The sequence below is a fragment of the Callospermophilus lateralis genome, chromosome 11 (assembly GCF_048772815.1).
Source record: "Callospermophilus lateralis isolate mCalLat2 chromosome 11, mCalLat2.hap1, whole genome shotgun sequence".
In the NCBI taxonomy this organism is placed as follows: domain Eukaryota; kingdom Metazoa; phylum Chordata; class Mammalia; order Rodentia; family Sciuridae; genus Callospermophilus; species Callospermophilus lateralis.
This window is the reverse complement of record NC_135315.1, coordinates 92,484,332-92,511,360: the sequence shown is the minus strand read 5'-3', so window position 1 is coordinate 92,511,360 and position 27,029 is coordinate 92,484,332. Positions and strand designations below refer to the sequence as shown.

Sequence of the window (27,029 nt, the reverse complement as noted above, 5' to 3'; positions counted from 1 at the left end):
TCTTAATTTTTCCGGATGTCCGCATACACCACGGATTCCGACTTGTTGATCTTGTCACTGTGATGGCCGCTGGAGTGGTCTAACTGCGCATATATGACTGGGCCCAGAAGAGAAGCAGAATTAGAGGTCTTGGGCGACCATGTGCCTGCGGGACACGTGTCTCAACCACGGTCGGGTTTTTGGCTCTGGTTCTAAGGCACAGACCTCCCTCGTCTCTGTGTCTGCAAGAAGACTTCCCCTGCAGGACCTCCTGGACCCCTGTCCACCAAGGCTAGGCACAGGTGGTGACTCTAAAGCCAGCACAGGCACTTTGTTACACTTCTCTCGTACGTTTGGAAGCTTATGTAACAACATAACACTCCTCCTCAGGAATATCCCTTGCTTTAGTCCCACAGAACTCTGCAACTTTAGCAATAGCAATCAGTCTTCAGGACCAGATGGCATGTCTGTCAACCTGAGATCTGTGGAAACTATGGAAAACACACTGGGTGCCATTCAAAGATACCATCAATTTGAACTGGTCATTTTAGATAAACAGGTACTTTTATTTATTTATTTTTTTTGTGTGTATGGTACTAGGGATTGAACCCAAGAGTGCTTTACCCCTGAGCTATATCCCCAATTTTCTTCTTTTTATTCTTTCTTTTGAGACAGGTTGCTAGGTTGCTCAGCTTGTTAGATAGACTGCTTGAGGCTGGCCTCAAACTTGGGATCCTCTTGCCTCAGCCTCCCAAGTTGCTGGGATCACAGTGTGCACCACTGTGCCCACTATCTTCAGTATAACTACTGATGGCACAGTGATCCTCAGGACACCAAATACTGTTTCTTTTATTTCCTTTTTCAATCTTTTGGTGCTGGGGGTCAAAGCCAGGGTATTCTGCAAGAAAAGCAAGTGCTCTACCACTGGTCAACACCCCCAGCCCCTTCTTTGACTTCTAATATCAGAAAACTATTCTTCCTGGTTTAAAATATGAAAAGAAAAAAACAAAGAATCACAATCCATTGAAATATAAAGAAAAATCCTTGATGGACTAAAGCACAGATCTCTTCTCGGCCGTAAAGCAGCCGCTCAAGTCAGGGCCCAGCCCAGGGCACACAAGGAGCATCAGCTGGAGAGCACATGCCTGCCTCCAGGGGAAGCGAGCCCTGGGCAAAGGCTGAGGTTCCTCCGGCCAGCTGGCTGCACGTCTGACTTCTCCAGCAGCAATAACAACACAATAGCTTCCCAGTCAGGAGCCCTGACAATGTGGAACTTCGTGTGTGTTCTGCGGTCTTGGATGGCTCAAGCTCTGATTTCCCCAGGAGGGCCAGGCCCAAGGTACAGGCTGCGGGCTTGTAATGTAGCAGGACCCATGTGATTCACAGGACAGTCCCCCAGCACCACATGTGGCTCCAGCGCAGGAGAGGCTCACGCGTCAGTTTCTTCATCTCTAACACGGCCCTAAGAACGGCATCCACACCTGAATCCACAGGCTAAATGAGGTCCTTAGGCAACCCAGGTCTCTCTGACAGGCCGACTAAACATACACCAGTTAATTTCGAGCTGCCATTACCCGGGCATCTTATTATATGAACACAATTTGAATCAGGCTGAAGTAACTGATGGGGTAACCGGGGGGTTGAAGCCCAGGTGCAGGCATCCGGGTGGGGGTGCTCTCACTGAGGCCCCTTGTGGGTGAGATCAACAGACCACACTGTCCACACTGAATCACAGAGACCTCCTACCTGCATCCCAAAGCTGCAGGAAAACCAAAGGTTGATCCACAAAGGTGCAGAAGATGCTCAGAAGACAGTGTTCCCACAACTGATAACAGAGCCCTGCCCATGACCACCGCGGAGAGGGTTCTGCAGGGTGCAGCAGCATCTCTGCAGTGCAGTCAGCACCGTCCACTGAGCAGGATCTACCCCTCTACTGCTAGAATCGGGGCCAGTCTCCTGACCTGCTCTGACCCACGGAATAAGGCCCAAGGGACATCACCACTGTCACACCTAGACCTCCACAGGTCTCATAGCGTCTACTCCTGCACTGGTCTTGGGACCCGCACCCAACACTCTGCGAACAAGCCCAGGCCAGCCTGCTAGTGACATGGGACACATGGCCCAACTGTCAAACTGTAAGACCACACTATGGCCGCCCAGCTGGTCATCCCTCCAACCAACTGCAGGTGCACAAGTCAACTGGCTCGCCATATCAACAGGAGAGCCTGAGCCAAACACACGGCAGCTCCAACACAGGAGGTGACTGAGAAACCATGTGAGTGGGAAATGCAGAGGAGCCAGGAACAGAGGCAGCACAGAGTGCACCTGCACCCGCCAGCAAGCCTCAGAGGCCGGGAAGTCCCTCCTAGAGAGAAGGCCCCACTCCCACCCAGGATGCTGCTCAGCTGTCTGAGGTCACTCCCTCTCCCCCTGGGATGTGACAGAGTGACTCAGGTCAGGGACTTGTCAGTTGAGGCCTTGGCAGAGGTGGGTCCAGAGGAAGGGAGGAGGTGCCCTGAGCTCAGGGAAGTCTGCTCGAGAGGGTGCTGAGAAGCTGAGGGTACACGGGGTGCCCATGGACCTGGATTTTGAGGGCCAATGAGACTACTCAGGACTGCATAGGACACCATGAAACAAGATCAACTTGGAGATGACCCTGCCATTGCGGAGACAGTCACTTGTGTACGCAGAAATAATAAGAAGGACAATCACAAGACCACACCAGCCTACCTATTTTTGCAGTAAATCTCTTCTTTTGGCATTGGGGCTTCCCAGGCAAGCCCCTGCCACCGAGGGGCCACACACAGGGCCGCCACCAAGGGGCCATACCCAGGGCTGCCACCGAGGGCCCACACGCAGACACTCCTCCCCCCACACTCTCCTTCATGTGCTTTGTTTCGATATTTTTCCTCAAATATTGACTCACAAAGGGCCTTAAGTACTGAAAATGTTTCCAGAAACAAATGGCCCAACGTAGATCGATCCTTTTAGTGATAACTGGAGAGAAATGTACCTCTGAATTCTACTTGTATCAAATTTATTCCCAAGTAAAAACATACTGGAAGGTGGGCCAGGAAAAGAGGGTTCTGGAAGAACAAAGAGACCTGTCTGCAAACACACGGGTGCCTGAGCATGCACCTCGGCTAGCCGGGCAGCGTCTCCCCACCTGGAAGGGGTAACTGCGCCGAGGTCTCTTTGAGCACACGCTCACCGCTGTTGACAAAACCTCTCAGTACTCACTCCAGTGTTGGAAGAGCCAGGTAAATGGTAGCACCTAAGTGCAGTGGCTCTCTGAGGCAAATGGAACCAATACTGACCATCAATTCGGAACCGGAGCAGGACGGGAGGAGCACCCTTCTCAGGACCTGGCAGATGGGCTGACACCAGCTCCGCCACTGACAACTACCCTCGGCTCAGTGCCTCGGACACAGCTCAGTTTCTACAGGGGCCACAAAGAACGCAGCGTACCAGCTGCCGTGAGGCAAGGAGGGAATGCACGCAGCAACCTTATGCATCTCGGTGTCTGCGTATTAGAGCCAGCAAACTCTTAAATATCCCAACCACCTTTCTCCAAAATTACTGCCTTTTGCAAAACCACACCCAGGAAAAGATCTAGGAAACCAATTCTCATCAAGTACTTACACAAAAATTATTTTAAACTATGCTTTATAAGCGATTTCTGGCTCATTTCCTCCCTGTGCTGCCCCCACTCCCACCCCCACATCCTGACTGCACACCTTGTGCTGGGGAGGGCTTCTGGCTCTGCTGTTCACCCTCCCTTTGCCTCCTCTGCCCCGCGGGGTGAAGCAGGCTGACATCTAAGCCAGTCAAAATTCCTGTCCCCTTGCAGGTGACTGGAAGACGTAACAGCGTGTGCCTGATTCTTGGACAATGGAATTGAGGACATGTTTGCTGGGGGGCTTCTGTTAATCAGTCTTCTCCGCTCATCACCAGGGCGCACGCCTGGAAATTAGGGTGCTCCTTTTAAAGTTCCCTTTGTGGGGAGCTATTATCCTTTTCTTCTTACGGTGAAATAGCAGGGAGCTACTTACTCATCCACAGAGTGACCGCTGACACTGTTCAGTTCTCAGGTGGTGCCTACACATGGAAATGCAGGAAGATGAGAGAACCCTTGGGATGAACTCAAGGGAGAGTCTGTAAACATTCCTGCCATGTCCCCACCCCCAGCTCTGACTGTCACAGACCCATGTGCACATCACACAGGCCTAGGGTTAGAAGTGGGGAACAGATGAACCACACCTCAGAGAAAAGAGAAGGGATGCCCAAGTTTAGAAGTCTCTCCAAGCTAACACCATTAGCTAGTCCCCAGGGTGACCCAGGTCTGGAACACACGACTAACTCCTACAGCACTATGCGGGGCTTATCTAGATGTGAAAATCTCCCCAAGGTTGTTTGTCAGAATATCTGCAAACACTTTTCTCTTCCTGGTGGAAGAGCCTGAGGTTCTCTGAACACCCCAGGAGTCTCCTGAGAGCAGCTCTGGGTGCTGATCTGTGCCTTAGTCCTGTGGCAGCTAGCCGCATGGCTTGTGTAGGCACTCAGATGCCCACAGAAGTGATGAAAGATGACACAGCAGACACAGTCAGATAACACAACAGCTCAAACTGAAGATGGTGCGTCCCCTGTGGCCTCTGATGAGAGCTACGCTGGACAGGGCCTGGGCTCTCTGCAAAGGAAGCATTTCAGATCGTGCAAAGCAGCACCATGGTGATGCTGACACAGCCAGCAGGGTCACTCACTGACATACCGAGGGCTTAGAATGCCGTGGAGTATCTGAGGCAAATGTTCTTACCCGGGACAGTGTCCTCCAAGGCAGTTAGTGTGAAACTGAAGACGGAGAGCACAGCACATTTCACGAGGGAACACTTGCAGAAGTGAGAGGGCCACCTCCATCTCTCACCACAGGCCAAGGACACTCGGATTGCACACCCAAGTCATTTACCCTTGGTAAATCTAACAGAAAGAGTATAAACAGGACCTGGAAGTCAGTCAAGTAAGACTGGTGCTCTGCTTTCTTCCCCAGGGATGAGAGACTGAACCTGCAGCACTGTGTTTCGAGCTGCACCCAGGCCCTCTTTTTTAATCTTTATTTTTTATTTTGAGGTAGTATCTCTCTAAGAAGGCACCCAGGCTGGCCTCGAACTTGCCATCCTCCTTCCCCAGCCTCCTGAGTGCCTGGGATTCCAGGTATGAGGCACCTACTCTGCTGACAAAAGTGACTTCTACCCAACCTGACCATCAATATTTCACTTATTTTTGCGGGGCTGGGGATTGAACTCATGGCCCACGAGCTACACACATGCTGCCCCTGGGCCTCAACCCAACCCTCTATCTTTTAATTGGAGTGCTCTGAGCATCATATGTAAGGTAACCATCAGTGTGGTGAGTTGACCTACTGCTTCACAGGAGACCCCTCTTGATTTGGGTTGTGCTTTCCGTGGTTTCAGTTACCCACAGCCAAACACGGCTCAGAAACAAACACGGGCAAGTCTTTCTCTCCATACTTCATTTTGGATGTTCCTACTTCTGTCCTCCACTTCACTGACATTCTATGGTATCTGATGGGTCTTTCACGGCATCCCATGCCTGTTGAGTTCTTTGATTCTGTTTTACAGATATAATTTTCCCCTCATTATGTTCAGGGTTTTCTTTATATCCTTGAGTCTGTGGGATTTACAACACCTGTCTGAAGTTCCCTGTTTATGAACCATTGCCTCTGGCAATTCACCAACAGCCTCTCAGTCAGCTCCTCCTGGTTATGAGTCTTCTTCTTCTCTTTGTATGGCTAGTAAGTTTTGATGGGTACCAGAAATGGAGAATTGTACAGTGTTGGCTCTGGAGGTTTGTTGTATTCTTCTAGAGAGTGCTAGATTCCTTTTCCTTTTCTGGAGTGTCTGTTTCTGGTACTCTATGGCCACCTCACACTGCACCTACCTCCCCAAACCACTCCCCTCCTGCACTGCAGCAGCACCCTGCAGGGCTGCCAGCTGGTGGCCACAGGGCCTGGGCTCTGTCATTTCTCCCAGATCACAGAGATGTACAAGCTACTCCCAAATGTCTTAAAGCCCTGTTTCTTCTCTTCCTTCCTAACATGCTTTCAGCAGTAGAGCCACACCCAGAGCCACTCTCAGTCCAAATAGGAGACAGAGGCACCAGACACAGAGAGGGAGAGAGAGGGAGAACAGGACCTGGCCAGGAGTCCATGCTGCCTCGCAACCCCAGGTTTGACCTCATCCCAGTCACCTGGCAGCAGAGCACCAGGTCTCTTCACCACGGAGTGTGCCAGGGAGCAAGGTGCAGGCCTCACCCACAGGGTCTCTTAAGCACGGCCATCGTCTTTACTTCCTCTAAGCCTCTGTCCCACTAGCACCTCTGTGGGGCAGGCAGCTGGCCATCTCAGCCGGCTCCACACCCTGAAGCACCACGTGGTCTCAGGCATCCAGGCAGCTGCCTGGCAAGGCAACAGCATGGCCAGATGGTGCTGCCCACAATGCCACAAGGCCACTCTTTGCCAGATTCCAACTGAAGTCACTTCTCCTGCATCTCTGCAATAGGTGGGAACCGAGCCTGCCAATCATCCAGATAAAGCCTCCCATGTTTTTCTACAGAATCCATGAAAAATCATTTTTGTCTTACTCAACCCCAGGAAGATGGCTTTTCCTGTGAGTTTCTTTTAGAGGACTTCAGTTCAGAACACAATTTGCTCGATTTTCCTTGGGCAATTCACTGAAGACTCTCTCAGCTGAGAAAGCCATTTCTTAATTCTACCTGGGCCACAGGAGTCACATTCTGAGCAAATAATGTGTTAGTGTGGTTGGGTGGAAACCTCAGCAGGGCAGTGTCCTCCACACACAGAGGCTGTGGTCTCTCGAGAGTGGACCTTGAGCACGCTCATGCTTGCTCTCTCTCTCTCTCTCTCTCTCTCTCTCTCTCTCTCTCTCTCTTTCTCTCTCTCTCTCAGCTCTGCATCCTTCCTGAACCCAGAAGGGACAGAGACCAAAGTTTGGAGCTTGGTGCTGGGGCAGGACTGCCATCAGCCATTACCTGGTGGGATCTGGAAGGCAGACTCTTTACCAGACCCTCTGTGTTGGAGGAGGACTTCCGTGGAGCCTGCTTAACCGGAGACAAATTCTCTGATGTGTTGCAGCTGATGTAACGGCAATTTGGAGAACAAATGTAAAAAGAAAATTAAAAATTAAAATGAATGAAAATAAACACAGAATGGTGAGTGAGACCAGACGCAGCGCAGATACATGAACAGACAGTGGACAGTGGGCACCCGAGGGTCACCCGCCTTGAAGACAGTTTTCCATCTGATACTTGTTCTCTTAAGTGGTGGATCTATTGCAGAAATCAGCCCCGTTTCAAATGAAAACAGGGTGATCACAACACAGCCTGGGCTGCTTTTTAAACCCTACTTTGGGACAAAGGTTCAAAGGAGTGAGCTTATACCTTAATGCAATCTGCTTTTGCTATCATCAAAAGCAAACGTCTTCTGAATGTATTTAAAAACTACATCCAGAGTGAGTCTAGGCTTTTCTTCCCCCATCCTCTGGTTCCCCATATTCTGTTTCACCACTGGTAACACAACCACACCAAAAGCAACAGAAAAAGACAAACATCAGACAAAGAGATCACCCAGAAAGTCATGAGGGTGGGAAGTGTGGAGTGCCACTCGGTAGGTGAACTCTCCCGGTGAGAGGTTTTCAGCAGCAAGGCTACTGAGAGAGGGGACGGGAGCTCCTGGAAGGGGTCATCAGCGGTCCCTAAGGGATGTGTCATCAGCACAGCTTAAGTCCTTTTTTAAAAAATATTCATTCTTAAATTTTAGGTGGACACAACACTTTACATTTATGTAGTGCTGAGGATTGAACCCAGTGCCTCGGGCATGCTAGGTGAGTGCACTGCCACTGAGCCACAACCCAGCCCCACAGCTTAAATTCTTTAAGGCAGTGTTCTGAAAACTTTGGAGTTCGGGGAGGAGCACATTTAAAGTGTCAGTGCTCAGACTGAAGCACACCACAGACACTGCGTCCATTGGGATGGGAGGCTGCCTGGCTGAGCCAAGGTCGTGTAATTACCCCGACACGAAGAAGGTTCAGTGACCAATGATAAAACTGATGTATGTATGAAGAAATAAAACAAAGACGTGCCCGTGCACACAATAGTGCACACACACACACTCACAGACACATACACATGCATGTGCATTTCCCATGAGAGTACACACAGCCACAGGAACCAACTTCATCTGGATGTTGTGCGCAGCTGCCAGGCATACTTGTGGACAGACCTCGAAGACTGCTGGTTAGTGGAGCAAGCTGGTTAGTGGCAACAGGGACACAGCTGAATGGACACGGAATGTGAACAGCAACAGGCAGTGTGATTAGTTACCAAGTGTCTACTGGAGAGGAGGATCCCAGCCTGCCACAGTCCCAAGCGTCTTCTATGTCAGCTCTCCTTAGGAGTGGTGGAGAGGCAGCTGACCAGCATACCAAGGGAGGGAGGCAGGGGAGGGAAAAAACAGAGTGAGAAGAGCAGCACTTGTGATGCCATGCAGGGTCCTAAAGAACATCACTCTGCCTTTATTAGCCCCAAGGCAAGAGCTGGCACGCCACCACCTGGACTAGTCCTGTGCTGAGACCAACCATCTGCCTGCTCAGGAAAACTCTCACCATGCAAGTGAACCAAGCCAGCCCCAGAGAAGCATTCCACGCGGGCCGTGCCTGAACCGGAGCACTCAAGCCCGTCCACTCGCTGCACTCCTAAGCTCCATGCCAGCAGTCTGCAGATGAGGATCCACTGTCAACCAGCAAGAGAGCGCACAGCACGCAGTGCTCGGCCAGCCCTGCAGGACGTCCTGCACCTGCAGCACTGCACCTGTGACACGGCCCCTGTCCCCACACGAGCTCTTAGTAGCTTATGTGGGTTAGCTCTCCAGTCCAGGCAGGAAAGGCAAGGTCCTGCAATCAGACACACCGTGCTCAAAGGTGTCCTGTGAGAAGTCACAAACAGAAACTTTTTTTCCTTTCTGGTAGATTTGAAAAATATATATTTATTTTTTAGTTTTTAGGTGGACACAAAATCCTTATTTTATTTTTATGTGGTGCAGAGAATTGAACTCAGAGCCTCACACATGCTAGGTGAGCATGCTACCACTGAGCCACATCCCCAGCCCTTGCTGGTATATTTTATTGTCAACTCTTACTGCCCCAGTTTGGGGTAGGAAGGGAAATTACTAAAAGGAGGAGCCCCACATCATCACACCAGGTTAGGACCATTAGGACTTCCTGACCAGAGTTTTGTATGGACCCAATGAGAAAGAAGACTCTCATTAGGTTAATGCTAAGAAATTAACTCAGGTAGGGCAAGTGAAGTCTGCAGCTTCAGAATCCCAAACGCAGAGTGGACCATCCCAAACAGTACAGCCCACCCTGTCCAAAAGGGACCTGAAGAGCAGGGGCCAGCCTCCTGTCCACAGCTGGAAGAGGCACTGACTGGAGAAGGCCAGTTAGGGTGCAGAGGCAATGCAGGTCACTCTTCACAATCTCTCTCCACACACATGCAAACCCTGCCTTGTCTCTCCACCTCCCGAGTCAGGGTCTCTTACCCAGTGTAATCCCGTTTAGAGTTCCTCCTTTGGTACAGGGTCCTGCTGACCCACCAACACAGCAGTGACTATGCCCACCACCACCCAGACCAGGAACAGCAGCAGACTCTCTGGAGAGAGAAGATGACAGTGGTGAGGACTCCGCAGGGAGGAAGGCAGCTCCCTATGCAGATGGGCCCAGCCCACGAGCCAGGCACCACCTTCCCTGTCCACTCAGCTGTCACCCAGACAGGCACTGGTACCCAACTGAGGACACACAAACGTTGGCTATAAAGAACCAACTACAGAACTGAGAACTTCTGATCCCTGGTCCTAAAACCAAAGCAAGACTGAGAGGTGGACTTTATCATTCTACTCAAAGTAGACATGAATTTCCTGCTTATTCTCAAAAAAAGGGGGGGGGAAATATTTGTACTGCTTTTAGAAATGTCAAATTTTTATTCTTAAAAGTCATCAAAACAGCATTGATTTTCTTTTTTCCCACTGTCCTCTACAACTAGCTACCATCAATTCAGGTTCTGTACAATCAACACTCAAAAGCCAATATCCCTAGGATCAGGTCCACAGGCTCCTGATGGGGGAATCAGTGACACAGCCGGACAACGGGCAGTTCCCAGCAGCCAGGGCTGGGGGGTGGGCCACAGGTCCAGAGACACAGGCAGCACAGCTGTCTGGCTAAAGCCCTCCCTCCAAACACAACCGACAGGTCACTCTTGTTCCCAGTGCAGCCTGGGATAGAGGACGGCCACCACTGTGGAGACGCTGAAGAGCCAAGTACCTTTCTCCACCATGTACAGCCTGATGTGCCCAGGCTGGACAATGATGTCCGGAGGGTTCTTGACGTCACAGATGTAGGTGCCATTGTGAATGAACTGCATGTATTCTATGTTGATGGATGCATCTTTCTTGTCCAGGTCTCCAGCCCAGCTGATTCTTTCCTTAAACGGGGGGTAGTTGCCCAGGTACACTTGTCTTTGGGAGTAGTGGAAGAACTGCATTTGGAGCAAGAGCACAGTGAGCCACACTCAGTGGCAGAACCCCTGGAGCCTGGATGGACCGCGGTGAGGCTCGTCAGTAGTGCTTGCCTGGCTTGCATGAGGCCCTGGTTTGAGCCCCTTCACCACACATAAGACTCCACATGGAAGAAATGCCATGCCCACAACAGGTCTCAGACGTGGAACCCAAGCCAGAGGTGCCCGCCTCTGGAGGCTGAGCTCCAGCCCCATCCTCCAGCGTCCTCATGCTCTCCTCAGACCTGCTTTTAGCAGTGAACTTTCTCAAAGACCTTCAGACCCATCACCATGGGAAGGGGACAGTCTCAGTGCTCAGATCTAAGCCAAGCAGCTGTGCTGGGGGCCTGTGCTCTCATTCCTCCTGGACAAGTGACGTGGTGCTGGGGACAGTGACTTGGTAGATAACCCTACCCACCTCCTGACCTCATAACCACCTCTATTCTGTGAGTGCCCATGTCCTGGCCTGGCATCAACAGTGTCCCTGTGCTTCAGACTTCTCACCTGATGGCCCACCACTTCATGGGTGGCTACCCTGCCCTCCGAGCTTGTCACCTGCTGTAAACTTCTGCCTACTCATCTCATCTCTACTGAGGCTGCTGTCTGAACTCGTGCTGAGCCTTCATTCCCCTTGCAAGTGTCAGGAGGGGGCTAGCAGGAGGCCTTGGGAAGTGCGGGCTCCACCTGCAGGACAGGCCCATGACATAATAAGGGGTCCAACCAAAAGAGCACGTGCTCCTGCCCCTCAGCCCTCTGCCATGGAGCTGGACGGCAAGAAGGCCCTTGCCATGTGCTGGGCCCTTGATCTTGGTCTGCCCAGCCTCCATCTATAGGAAATAAGCTTAGTTCCTTACACGTTATCCAGCACAAAATGGGCTCAGACTCACTCGACCCACCACTCTTGGAGCGGTCCTTGATCCCTGCCTTCTTCCCAGGTGACTCCCACCCTGCTGCCAGATCTGTTGTTCCCTGTCCTGTCTCCACATTTCCATAGCAACACCTGAGTCATGCTCATCAGAGTGGCCTCTCAACTGGTCGACTCCAGTCTGAGTGGAGGCTAATCTACCTTCTAGGCTAAATGAGGGTTGGGGCTAGGGCTCAGTGGGAGAGCACTTGCCCTGCAGGTGTGAGATCCTGGGTTCGATCTACAGCACCACCTAAAAATAAATAAGTAAATAACTAAAGGTATGGTACCCATCTACAACTAAAAAAACTAAAAATAAATATAAAATGGCTAAATGATCGCCAACAAGCAGAAATAAAATAACTGTTAGTATTGCTATTTATCCAATATATACCCTGCATTTAAGCTGACTCAAATACTCATCAGAAACTGTGAAGGGTCTGAGGTTTTAACCTACTTGCAAACTAACAAATTTCCTGGTGGGGCGTGAGAGGGCAGTTCCAGCAAAGATTTCCTTCCATGAAGAAGACTCGGAGATGAGCCTTATTACGTAGGATGCAGCAGGAAGCTTTGACCTGCTCCCCTTGCCTCCAAGACCCCAGGGATGGCCTAAAGGGGCCTGGGCAGATGCTGCACATGCAGACCCTGCATCACTGCCGAGGAACCCAAGACGGAGCCCAGATCTCTGTCTGTTGTCTGAGACAGGTCTTGCTGCGGTCCAGGCTGGTACTGAACTGGCCAAGTGATCCCCTCCCTAGCCTCCCCAGCAGCTGGGACTACAGGTGTGCCCCACCACACCCAACCTCAAGTCCAAATCTTCAATAGTGGGCAGAAGGCAAGCCCAGCTCTCACCCCAAAGTCACAGCGTCTTCACTACACTGGGCAGTAGGCAAATGTGTCCTCATTCCAGAGGGGAATAGCGTCGGTCTTTCTAAGCCAGTCACCTTACCAAGAAACTGCAGTACAAGGCATTGTGCTCTTCGCCCAGACATGCAGAAACAGGACGAATGCACACCTCCTCGACTGACACTCCCATGGCCACCCTGGAACTTTACCAGCAGAAACACAGCGACCTGCCCAAGGTCACAGGCCCTCCCGATGGAATTCAAGCCTAGCTTCGATGCCAAGACTCATGCTTTTCCATTACTGAATGCCTCTCAGGAATGGTCATGTCTTGCCTGCTCAAAGCCCTTCACTCTCTTCTTTGCCAGGAAATAAACAAACTCTCAACCCAGGAAAGAAGCCCTTCCAGCAAGAAGTCTGCCTCCCTTCCCACAGCATCTCTATCCTTGCCTGGCATTTCTGGGCCAGCAGTGGTAGCAGCTCTGCAATGCTGCCCACGGCTGCCTTCTGCAGTGGGTTCTCGTGGCAGGTGTCCTGTATTGGACTGTGACCTTAGAAGACAGGGGACGAGATGTGCTTCTCTGCACTTCTTAGCACACAGCAGGAATCACGTTTGTGAACTGAACTGATGAAGATGACCTTGGTCAAACCAGTGAAAGACAGGAATAAAACAGTAAAAATTAAGAAGAAAAACCAGGCCTCATTTTCAACCAGTATTTAAAAAGTTCAAGCTGCAGGTTGTAAGACAGGTCTATCTCCTCTCAAAACACCTGTTTTTACTGTATTCAGCTGGGGCATCTGGAGGTAAGGACGGCACAAGGCTAGAGCTCAGGAGGAGGGAAACAGCATGAAGAGATGAGGTGGGAAGGGAGCGGGCCAGAGCTCCACACAGACTGCTCCAGAGAGTGCACGAGCCAAGGGGGAAGGAGAGGCAGGGAAGGGCAAGTGCACGTCAGATGCGGGGACCCAGGTCGACAGACCAGGAGAGCTGTCTGCGAGAAACACGGGAACCCAGGTCCACAGACCAGGAGAGCTGTCTGTGACAGATGTGGGAACCCAAGTCCACAGACCAGGAAAGCCGTCCGAGGTGTGCTGGGCCCTAACAAGGGCTACCTGCTCCCTGACTGAATGCATCCTAATATTTTAGAAATAAAGAATCCTTTAATCAGTAACTGCATTCTGTAGTTAACTGTGAGTATAAATTGATTAGGTAAAAATGTGAACCAGAAACAGCACATTCTTATTTGTGTGTGTGGGGGGGTACTGAGAATTGAACCCAGGGCTGCTCTACCACTGAGCTCTAGTCCAGGCTTCAATATAGTTTGATACAGGTCTTGCTAAGTTGCTGAGGCTGGATTTGAACTCATGATCCTCCTGCTTCAGCCTCCTAAGCTGCTGGGATGACAGGTGTGCAGCACCTCACCAGCTCCAGCAATGCTCTTAACATTACCCCTTGTATTATGCAGATCTTCTTCAACCCACACAACAGGGATAATTCCAACACTGGGGTACTGCTCGGTGGTTCCTTCCCCTTTCTCCTCCTCCGCCCCCCTCTCCTCTCTTTTGTAGCACTGTGTGTTGAACTCAGGAGCATTCAACCACTATGCTGCATGCCCAGCCCTTTTTATTTTATTTTGAGATAGGTCTCTCCAAACTGCTGTAGCTGGCCTTGAACTTATGATCCTCCTGTGCAGCTCCTGAGTGGCAGGATGGCAATGTGGCTGGCCTGCTTTATTGTCTGTGGACTGAACAACTCCCTTTTCAGAGGACAGCAGAGGGAAGGCCTCACATGTTGGCTGCAGTCTTTTGAGAGAACACATGCATGGAGTCTTCCCTCCTGCGATGCTGATGGCTGCACCCCCTGCCCTGTCTAGAGCAGCTGAATGACTCTGTCCCTGGTCCTTGTGACCTCTACATGGAGTCTGCTCTCACCCTTATAGCTACCTGAGGGGAGGCTCCTTGCAGGCACCTCTAGGCCATGCCTTTTGCACTCTGTCCCACCCATAAGCACACCCACATGGCCCCATGAGGAAGCTGAATGAATCTGACACCCTGAATCTACCTCACCCTTCCCCACCTCCCACACAGGCCACTCAGAGGTCCTCCTCTTCTAAGTCCTGGAATCTGAAAATTAGGTTTAGGTTCCAGTACAGGGCAACAGCTTTCACCTGGGGGACAGAAGTCATAGCTTTGGCAATACCACATGCAAAAATTAAGCCAATTGGCCAGACATAATGGTGTTTTTCTTCCACTCGCTAGGATTATCTTGTATGTACTTGAAGTTTCCCCAGAGGAGACCCTGAGCAGCTCATGATCTATAGACAAGGGACTGGCAATCCTCTGTCCCTTCAGCAATGGCAGAGGGCACATTCTCAACACCAGAAGTTAAGTCCCGAGATCACAGACTTCGGCAACCCCAACAGCCAGCAGGCAGTCACTGCTGCCAGCCTTTCCATCCGAGCTCCAGGGGGAGGTGTGGGCACTTCTTGCTACATCAGGGCACAGCTGGGGGCATTGCCCAGTGAGATGGACCAGTGCCAGATCTTCCCTCTTCCTCTTCTCTGGAGCCCTAGGGCCATGGAGAGCTCCACCTTGCGATGGCACCCAAGCTCCTCTCACTCCATTGACGCAGGAACATGGGTCACATTCCCAGCATGTGGACTTTTGATGTTCAAACCACGGTGCTTCTCTGGGTGTTCTTACTTAAGGATGGGCGATGGACTCTGTCCCTGCAAAGTGCTCACATGTGCTAAAATGTGTAGCACTGCTGAAGTAGGGGCGAAGTTCCAAGGACGTGCGACAAGACAACAGCAACACAACATGGTGCATGGGGGTGGTGCCTTGAGGGCCCGCTCCCCAGGGCCTCCTGACGACCTTCCCCCTCCAGTGTCCCACGTTGGGGCATTACCTCCACTTTACAGACCGCCAGCCCAGGTCTAATAAGCACCCACCCTGCACCCGCCCAGTTTCTAACTAACCACCACCCAGGCCATGCCTGTTTCGCCCTCAGCTGCCTCTCTAGGCATCCACAGGTGAGAGAAAAGCCATGCTGGGACCTTTTCTGAAGACCCTACATGCCTGTTGCACGGTCAGATTGTGGGCTCAGGAGGAGGTGGGAGGGGAGCAAGTCGAATGCCTAAAACAGTTGAAATGGAAACCAGGCAAGTGTTCTTCAGGCACACCACAACCAGGGAATGCAGGAAAGAGGACTTCACAACAGGGCTTGACCGTTGAGGGGCATGGGAAGTAGGCGCCAGGAGCAGGACAGACGCTGCTCATGTTCTCCTGGAGTAGAGCCTGCAGCCTACAGCAGACCAGGACCACACTCGTTTTGGAAAAGGACAGTCGAAGAATGGACTGTCCTCACAGGACAGCAGGACAGAAGCCTGTGGCAGGCCTGGTGGGGCAGAGGGCACTCCTACCGACACTGTGGTGTCATCCCCCTCGGGCTGGTAGCTCCAGGAGATGGACGTCAACCAGCCGGTCACGTTAGTGGACTTGAAGTTGCACGGCAGCTTCCCCTGTGTCCTGTTTGCCACAAAGATTTCTTTGGGTGTGTACACCTCCAAGGCCAACACACCAGCTGTCCCTGGAGAGAAGGAAAGCACAGGAATGAGGCTTGGTGTGATTACCACGCGCACACTCACCAGATGACACAGAAGACACAAGGAGGTCGGCAGACACAGGAACTCACTGCTGTCACACCACCCTGCACGCCCCTACGCCCAGCAATTCAGGAGGCCGGGGCAGGGCAAGCAAGCTCCATACACCCATGGAACCTATCTCAAAACTAAAACTAAAAAAGTAAAACAGGGGCTGGAATGTAGCTCAGTGGCAAAGCGTTTGCCTTGCATTCGCAAAAGCATGGGTTTGACCGCCAGTTCCAAAAAAAAAAAAAAAAAAGAATCCAACCAAAAAAATAAGAAGATTAAAAAAAAAAAGCAAAACAGAACTATAAGTTTCTGGCAGGATATTCTAAAGATTTCCTACAGAGTAACTGCTGATGGTCTTAAGTTTTTAAAGGTTTTTTTTTTTTTTTTAGGTACTCTCTTTTTTAAATTTTTTGACAGCAGAATGCTTTACAATTCCTATTACACATATAGAGCACAATTTTTCATCTCTGTGTAAGTTTTATCAGTTTTACTAAACCTAACATTTATGTTTTCAGAAACAACAGACATTTTAAAAGCAATTTTAGGTTTACAGATTAAATGGGAAGTGGAGAATTCTCACAAATGTCCCCACCGGCTTCCATTAGTCATGTTGTTCTCCGCTGGTCAGCAACCCCATCACAGAAATGCTGACTAAGGCCCACAGCTCACGTGAGGGCCACTCTGTGTGTACTCTTTGGGTACGATGACATGTGTCCACTGTCACAGTGCCACACACAGCATCTCTATAGCTGGGCCCTGGTTCACTGCCCCCAAGTCCCTGGTGACCTTTCTCGGCCTGTTTCTACCTTTGCCAGACACTCTACAGCTGGAACCAGCATGTAGCTTTTTCAGACGGCCCCTCCCAGCTGGCAAAGTTCACTTCCGCTGCTACGTGAGAGCCGGCAGCTGCCCCCGTGGCCTGTCTGTGGCAAAGTGAGGCACATCCTACTCCTCTAAGCAGCTCTCAGATTTGCCCCAGGAACTTTCTTCACCTACATTTAAAGCATTGAACTATATGTTTTTAAGCTAAGAATTTTAGGGCCATATACGTTTCTTTCTAACCTTCACTTAGTTTGAGTCTGTTTTTTTGAGTGAAGATTCCCATTTTAGCAGCAATCCATAATAGTTTCTGCAGTGACCTCTGATTTTAGATCCTGGGAACAGAGCTGTGTTCATGCAGCCAGCAATGGATGTTTTCGCTGCCATGTCCTGGGCTCAGCTAATGGAAAAGCTTTGGTGGGCAAAACACACCCTGGTGCACTGAGCTCAACTGCTCCTTGAGGCTCTTTAAAATTCTTAGCTTAAACTCACCCAGCCCTTCAAAATGAGATATTTTAAAACAAGCTGTTGGTAGTGAATATGTGCAGTGTTCTGATGATTCTTAAAACCTAACAGGCAGAAAAGGAGCGATACTGTTGCCAGGACTGATGGTCAGTTTCAGAATCTTACTGAGGCCTTAAGGATGATTCTGGCCAGAGAGAAGAGGGCACTCCCCCATTCCTCCCAACCATCTTCCGGATATTTATTCTCAGGACACAGTGGGCACTTTTGGCTATTCTTTTAAATAAACTGATAGCCACACTACATCAAGCAGATTTTTTTTTTCTGCTAAAAGAGGGTGGATTACTATTATAGGAAACAATAGATTATTATTTGTGGTCCAAATCTCAAAACAACCCCTTCTTTCAGACCAGAAGCAAACAAAAGAAGTTCCTTGCTATTGTGGGTAGGCAGAAAAGCAGCCCTGGGCACTGGAGTTCAGAACCAAGAAGGAAGCCAGGAGAGCCGGTTAACCAGTTCATGCAGGAAGGGGCTAGTTAGAAGCCCTGACTCACTCTGCCCTGTTGACTAGTTGTCTCCACAGAGAGCCCTACAAGGAAAGCCAGGCTTTAAAGTACACAAACAAGTTTCCTAGGGATTCTTGAGCCAGATCAAGGCCTGGCTGCAGAGCTGTGGGCTCGAGGCCAAGCACCCACGTTTACAGTTAATGATTTTGAGCAGAAATACTATCCAATATGCCTAACCAGCTTTAGGCACTCTAGGCCCGACCTAGTTGCACCAAAGCTGGTTACTAGTTCGTGCCTTTCTTTTGAACCATCCCATCACTCTGGCTAATGGGAACACGCAGCTCTTGGAGCCAGGACTGAGTCCAAATCTAGACAATCGGCTAGTTCCAGAAAGAGGAAGGGACTCCAACCAGTGAGCACATTTCCCTCATCCCCTGCTGACCATCGTCCTCCCCAGGGCGCTCTGGCTGCCCTGGCCATTAGCCCTGGCCATTAGTCAGCTCCTGGTTTCCGTATTTACCTTCCCTTTTCTGGTGATCTGGTTAAGACTGGGCCTACCCCTGCCAGTCACCCCAATGGCCACACCTAAACCCAGGTTTTTCTGTCTCGGCATTGCTGACAACTGGGCCAGATGGTGCTGTGTTGTAGGGGAATGTTTGGAGCACAGTCAAGTGTCGGGACTGAGTCAGGGCCTGTGTCAGGGCCTGCATCCTCGCCAGTCCTCACAGTCAGGCTTTTTGACATCTCCTCCTGGCTTCCCAGTGCCCCTGCCACCTGGTTCACTGATCCTGCTGCCAGGTCTGAAGCTAAAGCCCACCGTCCCCCAGCCACCCAGCACACGCTTCCCAAGTCCTCCTGTATGCACTGCTTCCCTGCCCAGCCTCCAAAGCACACAGCCACAGGGTGGCCTTCACCCTCCACAGGCGGTCGCTGACCTCCAGGAGACCCTGCCTTTCTCACTTGGTGTGGGGACAACCTGCAACTCCTGCATATCAAGTGTGCTTCAGCCACTCCCACCGTCCTGCCTCTCATGAAAAGCTCCTAATGCGTCCAGCAGTCCGTCCACATGTCCAATCCACCCATCACTGCAGCCAGACCAGGAAGAGTGCCTGGATCCAGCTGGCCAGATTCAGCTGCCCACCAGCCTAATAAGAAAGCCAAGAATATAAAAAGGAAAAGCGAATTCACGCAGCTTGATCAAACCAGGAGAAGCAGCTAAATTTCTCTGCCTGTCCCAATAATTCGGTTCTGTCTCACTGCAACAAAAGCCAGTGACACCCACATGAAGATTCGCCAGGCTGTGCTGGCCAGAGAACATCAAGTTGAGATTCTCTGGCACCAGGCAGGCCAGAGGGTACTTTTCCCGTTTTCATTCTTAGCATGAGGCAATCTGGGATGCAGAAAAGCCCTTCCCAGCCCACTTTCCTCCAAATCTCCACCTCTGCCAGCTTCTCCTTCTTACTACTGACTGACTTCCTGTTTCCCTGAGAAACTGAACACCTGGAAGGGAACTTCTCACACCCCCAAGCCACCACTGCCCCCACAGCATCTGCCCACAGGTCCTGCCTTCCTGCCATAGGCAAGCGGGTGGTCTTTGTAGAGCCACCTGCAGCTTCTCTACCCTGCCACCCGAGGACGCCCATCCGGCAATTCTCCCTCTTGCCCCTGACCTTTCCTTTGGCTGTAAAATCACCACTGCCAGCCATTTAAGTGCCACATTCACACTCAATCCCAGTTTTAAGGGCAAAGCTCAACCCTGCAGCTGTGGCCCTTTCGTCCTCTATTTACAAATCTTAAAAGAACTGTGTGCCTTGCTCACCGTGTCCAGTCTCCCATTTTCTCCTGAATGTGGATATTCAACCTTCACCTCCATGACCACATTGGCGACTACACTGGTGCTGTCCTTCTCAGGGGCTTCTGCGACCTCCAGGTGGTTAGATCAGGGGGTTCGTTCTCAGCTCGTCTTACAGACCTACTTCTGGATCCCACTCCCCCTTGATTCTATTCCTATCCTATTGCTGCTCCTTCCCTGCTCTCCCTGACCTCTTCTGTCCCTGTCATTCCCTGAGCACTAGTCAACACTCCTCTGCTCGTTCACCCAGGCTCAGACTCTGAGCAGCTCCACATGCCAAGCACACGCTTCGCCCCTTACCAGCGTCACTTGACTGCCTCAAACTCAGCTCCTGAGTCACACCCCTCAATGTACCTTCCCATCCTCTTCTCCCTCAGCACATGGCAACCAGCCTTCCGGGGGCCGGGACCCTTACCTGACTCCTGCTCACCACGGCCTCCAAAGCTGTGGGCAAAACAGATGATCTCTACTGAGACCCGTGACTAGAGCACGAAGCTCCCTGCCCCACCAAGTCGTGGTCTTGCTTGTAGACTGCTGCAGGGCCTTACTCACTGGGCACACTGGTGTCTTACCCACTGGGCATGGTGGTCCACAGGGCCAGAGGAATGATGTGAGAGACAGAAGTTAGATCCTGTCTCTGCTCAAGCTCTCCATGGTTTCCATGTTGGGATGGGCTCAGTCCTTGCATTCTGTGGCCAAGTCTCCCAAACCTCTCAGACCTCATCTCCCACCATCTTACTCGGGCTCCAGCAACCACTTTGGTCACCTTGTGATGAAGGTGACCATTGACTAAGGTATCTCAGGACAGAGGATGCTGTGGATGGGAAGACTGGGAGCCCTGAGACACTGTGACACTATGGGGGACAAGGAAGAGAATGCTTCAGGTAGGGAGGGTTCAGTGGGAACGCTTGCTTCAAGGTGCACATGATTTCCATTCACCTCACTGTCTGCAGAATCCAAATGCCTTTTCCTGTCTCTCTTTGTGGTGCTCAGGATTGAACCCAGGGCCTCATGCATGCTAGCAAGCACTCCACTACCATGTCGTACCCCCAGCCTGAAATCCAAAGGACTTTGGCCAAGCTCGCTGCAGCAGTCCCTGACCAAGTGCATGTGACTGTGAACAGCATCTGTTAGAGATGCTGTCCTGTGTGAGAAAGAGAAACTGCACACAAGTTTCCCCCTCAGCCTGCATTCCATGCAGCTCAAGCAAGGCACGATTTCACCGGTTTCTTAAGCAATTGGGAATGGTGCACTTTGTCCAGCCCCACCCCCACCTTCTTAAGTGACTGAGAGTATTATGGAAATACATAGTAAAAGTATTGTGGATTCAGGCAGCTCCCCTCAGAGCCATAAAAGGGAGGTTTTACGAGCTCATTAAAATGGTGAAAATGCAAACATAAAGAACACTGAGATATACAGAAAGTACTGTTCTAGTCTACATTCCATGTCACTGAAGACTGGAATCCCAGTCTGAATAAGAACAGATTTTTTTCAAGCCTAGGATTTGCAATTATGGCACAGTGGCCAAGAAGGCTGTGACATGATTCCAGCCTTGGCCCAGAACCTCACAGAGAGAAGAAGCAAGCTTCCTGCTGACTTCTGGGAAAACCAGCATCCTAGGGAATGAAGTAAAGTGAGAATTGACAGTCAGCTCTAGGTCCTCATTACACATAAGCCCCCATATGTAGGAGCCCTGTGTGGTGACGTGGGTGGGCCAGCTTTCTCCCTGGGCCTTCTCCCAGGAGCAGAAGTCTGCTGAGTCATGCCAGAGTTTAAATAGAAGGAACAAAATCAGAACCAAAAGGACCCTTCCCTTAGCATTGTCCAGAGAACAGGGCTTCTAACATGCACCTCACCACTAAAAGGCAGCATGTAGTCAAAAGTTACAGTGCCACTCAAGCCTGGACCCAGCGCAACCAATGACACCTAAAAAGCCATCTGAGAAGCAGTCAATAGGTCCTCAGGGCCAGCTGGCCGCTGTCATCCCTCCCATGACTGACTGACATTCAGAGCTTGATGTTCCTACATGGTAGATGGAGACACAGGACATTTTAGAAAGAAAAAAGAATGAGGAAAAGACAGAATACAAAACAACACCCATCATAACAAAGACAAAAGCAAATTTGGAAATTGTTCACCCAAGAGGCTATTTCCCAAGGCAGCCCATTTCAACATTCTGAACTATTAAAGTAACACAAAAGCAACGGTGGCGCCCAGCTTCCTGCCAGGACGATCTTCCGCCAAGTGATTCTAGCTGTCACACCGTGAAGTCACTGGAAATGTACTGAGCAGCATCACCATGAAGAAATCACTGGGGCAGTCGAGGCTGGCCTGGCACCCAGCTGGCCGGTCACTTCGTGGCAGCGTCCACCTGCAGTATGGGGGTTTGTAAGATCCTTATCTTTATAACAGGTCCTGCTACTTCCTTGAAACTGAAAGAGGGTTTTGTTTGAAAAATTGTTTGAAGCACTTTGATGTGGTCAGGATATCTCCCTGAGCCACTGAGCAACTGTGGCCTGTCTCTCTTCTCTCGCTATGCCGTGACAGTCTGACACTGCAACATCTCCTAACAAGCACAGATGTGGCCTCTTAAAAGACACTAAAAGAGCGGAGTGAGATACGCACTGAACACAGAGCTGGAGGAATGGCTCCCCGGGCCAGGGCAGGCTGGTGTGAGGAAAGGCAACAAAAACACACTCCATCCCATGAGCCCTACACATTAATAAACCAGCTTTTCACTGTCAGGAACACACTCCGCTCCACTCTGTCTGAAATTATGCTGCAGGCCCAAACTCAAAGCAATTTCCTCCAGCATCTGCCCTGAGCCCCCACCCTGAGCCCCCCCACATCCTGTCCTCCCCTGTTGGCTCACACTCTGCTGAAGGATCAATGTCTGTGGCCATCAGAATGCAGGGATGGTGTCCCCGTTCACCAGTGTGTACACCCTTATTGCTAGATGAACACTGGACTTTCACAATGTGTTCAACAAATATCTGTCTGAATTTTGGGAAAAGTGAATGAAAAAAATTAAGGAGAATAAAAACTATTAAACAGCTCAGATAAGCTTAGCCCTAAGGTAAGCTGCCACCCCTGAGTGGCTCCAGTCAGTGCCAACAGCACAGCGTTCGCAGCAATGCAGCTGTGGGTCCAGGGAGGTACAGACGGTGCTCTCAAGGGACTCCCAAAGGGTAGTTCCTGCCTGCAATCTCACAGATAGGGTCACCAAGCCAGGCCAATTCCTTCTCCATGATCTATGGCCAGCGGGCCACGACCCCAGCCTCAAAGACCTTTCTGTTTCTGAAATGAGCAATGTCCAAAAGGTCCTGAATTGGGCCAGTCATGGACTAATCAAGGTCCCTGCAAGCCCTGGTGTTCCTTCCTGGCCCTCAACATCTGCTTTGCTCTCTCTGGTGACTGATTCCCTTTCCTCAATCAGCCATTCATTCTTCCCACACAAGCTAGGACTCAGCCTCAGCCCCTGGGTCCTGACAGCCCAGTGGGGACAAACACCTCCAGTGCAGCCGCAGCAGCTGGATCCTGGCCCTGACTGGGGCGCTGTTACGTGAGGTGGGGCTGCGTGGAAGACTAGAGTCCACACATCAGTGCCAGAGTCACTGGTGGCGCAGCCCGACAGTCTGCACCAAGTACCTGAACATTTTCTCACCATAGCAGATGAAAACAAGACACATTGGGTACAAAGTCAGACAATTTAATAGGCTGTAGCAGTCTGTCTTACCATCCGTGTCGAGTGCTCTGGGGCTTGTCTGATAGGTGACACATACTCCTACTTCACACTTCCCAGGGCTCGAGGGACTTAAAGACTCCTCAAGCTGAGAACCACTGCTGCACCTTCAACCTATGTCCCTGAGCTCCCAGATGGTGGTTCACAGCACGTTAGAGAGCTCAATACAAAACACCACCACAGTGACAGAACAAGAGACTGAAGGACACCTGGGCTGACAGCAACAGGGTTATGCCTCACCCCAAAATACAGCCCAAAAGAGAGGAAAAACCATCAAACTGAAACCACTGAAAAGTAATGAGCCATTCTATGTGAGACCCCATAATGGCAGAGGCATCGCGACACCACGGACCACATCCATGAAACACACAGCAGCAAGCGTGATCCCTATGGGGACACCATGTTCTCTGGGGGGCCTGTGGGCAGGAAACTATGGGTCACCTCTGTGTCTTCCTCTCAATTTTGTTGTAAACTTGAAACTGCTCTAGAAGATAAAGTCTATTAAAAAGATTACTACTGCTGGGTCCCACTGCCACCTCTCCCCTCTCTGACTTAATTGGTATGGGGTGTGGCCTGGGCATTTGGACCTTTTAAATGCCCTGGGGTGATTCAAAACACAGGACCACCCTCCAGCACACCAGTGAGATGTGGGAACCTGAAGCTCCTGAACAAGACCGTGCCTGGTGAGCAGGACAGGCTTGGACCTGAACTTCTCAAAGACCAAAGCAGTGCACTATGACCTTCTGAATCAGTAACTGTTTACAAGAGAACTAACAAAACCCTGCCATTTCAGAACCACACTGCCATGCAGAGTTAGCCCAATGGCCACAGATAGGCTGGTGGCATCCTCCCCACATGGGGAGTGACTCAAATGGAGCTGGTCCATTGCTGGGTTATCCTTTGGCGGGCTCTGGGTAAACTCTAGCTTACTGCTAACCTGTATGTACCTGTTTCTTGTATAAACCCAGGTAAAAATCTCCCGCATGCCTCCCAGAGCCCATAGTCCTCGTCTGGCACCAACAAGCCCCCAGTGTGTGCTCCTCTGGCCACACAAAGCTGGTTTCCACCCATCCCAAGGCCAGGCCTGCCTCTAGGACCCTCTGCCTGCCTGACTGCTGAAGCCCCCAGCGGCCACCCCTTCACCTCAGTACTCAGCACTCCCTGTGCACACCATGGCTACCGTCCACTGAAGCAAACTCACTTTAATTACCAGCTCCACAGTTAACCCTAGCTCCTGTGGGACCCCCATCTCCTGGCAGGAGCCTGGCTCAGCCTCTGTGCCCCAACACCAGCTGCGGATGACCAGACAGCTGTCAAACATTTAAAACAGATGACAGGCAGATATGAAGATCCCTATAACGTAAAGCTTTGGTTAATGAAACAGAAGCACCTATGTATGTTTTACTACAATAAACAATTTGCCCTCAAATGAGCCCTGAATCCCAGTGAAGTGCTCCTTCACTCCTAGGGAAATCTAGTAAAGGCATCCAAACTAATCAGCACCAATTTCTCACTGCCAGAAAGGGCTCCAAGTGTAAACACTCACACTTAGACATGAATTAAAACATGAAGAATGGAAACAACTGTCCCCCATCCTTTTCTGAGAAGGCTTCACCAGAACAAAAAAGGATAATGAATGGGGGTGTGGTACATGCCTCTAATCCTAGCAACTGGGGAGGCTGAGACATGAGGCTCACAACTCTGAGGCCAGCTTCAGCAATTGAGCAAGACCCTGTCTCAAAATTAAAAAAATAAATAATAATAATTTTTAAAAAAGGGCTGGGAATGTTGCTCAGTGGTAAAGTATCCCTGGATTCCATCCTCAATACCAAAAAAAGTTAAAAAAAAGTCAATAAATCACCTCTTTATTGAATAGCTAATAAATGTTGGGTTCTATGGGGATGCAGCCTCATTAGCTACCACACATGGACACAGACACATGGGAATGTGTACTGAAAAGTGCTGTGTGTATGCTGTGTGCAGGGTCTAGTCAAATGCAGAACACCAGAAAACGGCCTGTGGGAGAGAGTTTATGGACCTCTGGTCTGTATCTGACATGTCATTTATACCACTGTTTTCCCTGTGTAAGTCCCTCCTGCATCATCTCCCCTACAGTACCAAACAGATCATGTGCAGTTGAAGTCACTTTTAAAGGAGAGGTCAGGCTCCCTTTATGGAGATGCCCTTGATTTTATCTGGAATGTGGACAGACAGAATCAAGACAGACTGGAAGGGCACTTTGCAGAAAGAGAAAAACATAAGTTGGTGTTTAAAAGCAAATTATGTAGGTTAATTTGACTGAAGAGAGTAAAGTTCTTAAGTTGAAGGGGAAGGCTTGGATTGGATGAAGAGTTGGGACTGAAACACCGCTGGGGATTTTTAGGTGGGCAATAAAGTAAAAGTCTTTGGTTGAGATTGGCAGATACACAGAAAAAGGAGGAAAAGAAGAGACACTTGGAATCAATCTTTTCTAAAAGCATTTTTGTTTATTTTATTACACCCTTGATAGTAGACAAATACAAAAGTGGTGGGAGTAACTCATCTATCAAAGACAACAGCACTCACAAAATCATACCACATGAGTCATGAGTCTGAGTCCGCCTTAGATATAGGATGTTTTGAAAAGAAAGGGTCACAAAGACCTGAAGTCTTTAACATAGTGAGTACTAAGGAATTCCACCTGATAGTTATCAAATGCTATACAAGTTACATTTTTCACCACCACAGTCATTTTGATGGGAATCTTGCTGAGGAGTTTTGCTTTCTTCTGTCTTCATAAAAAGGCAATCCAGTGTGAGTACAATGTTTGGGGAGAAACAAGACCTTTACATAGTTTCAAAACGTTCCCCACAAGATAGTCAGGAATTCCAAAGGAGAAAAAACAGTTCTTTCAGTGAAGAGAAGGGCCCCAGGAACGGAACAAGCAGCAGCACGGTTCTGCAGATCATACCACCCAGGACTCACCCACCCAGAACTCACCATGTGGCCTCCTGCCAGTGCGGATGACCCGCCGAGCGTCCACACCTGCCCGGCGTCCACCTACCACATAATAGTCAATGAAAAATTCTAAAGACAAAGAGGAAGTGTCAAAAACTAAGGGTGAGGAAAGAGCTGGGGGGTGGGGGCGGGAGGAGGAGGCACGTGCTCCGGACTTGCTGCTGCCCTAAAGGACACAGCAACCTGACCTGAGCGGCATGTTAGTCAGCACCATGCTCCAGGATCATTTCTTGACTCCCATCATGACCCTGTGGTTACAAAGACCATGTCCTTAGTGTCCAGGAAGAACACGGCTCCTTTGCTCCTGAGCCCGGAGAGGGGAGAGAGGGAGGGAGAGACTGAGCCAGTGGGAAAAATGATAATCTGCAGAATCCAAGTGAAGCACAGATGGTATTCTTTGCACTCTTTCATGACTTTTCTGTAAGTCTGAAATTAAATTTAAATCAAAAATAAGAAAAATAATGCCGTTTTCCATTTAACATTTACTTGATAACCTGGAACTTATGTGGCCACCAGGAACATGCTGTAACCTAATGATGCCTTCTGGGGAAGCTTGGCTCTGCAAGGCTGAGAGAGCCTTGAACTTTGTGGAAATTCTTTTAACTTTCTTACTCTCTGCAGCATTGGATCA

At 50.3% G+C, this 27,029-nt stretch overlaps 1 pseudogene; it reads right to left on the bottom strand.

Annotated features, from left to right (window-relative positions):
• LOC143410692 (myelin protein zero-like protein 1) lies at nt 1-26,597 on the bottom strand (annotated as a pseudogene).
• Between the last annotated feature and the right edge of the window lie 432 nt (nt 26,598-27,029).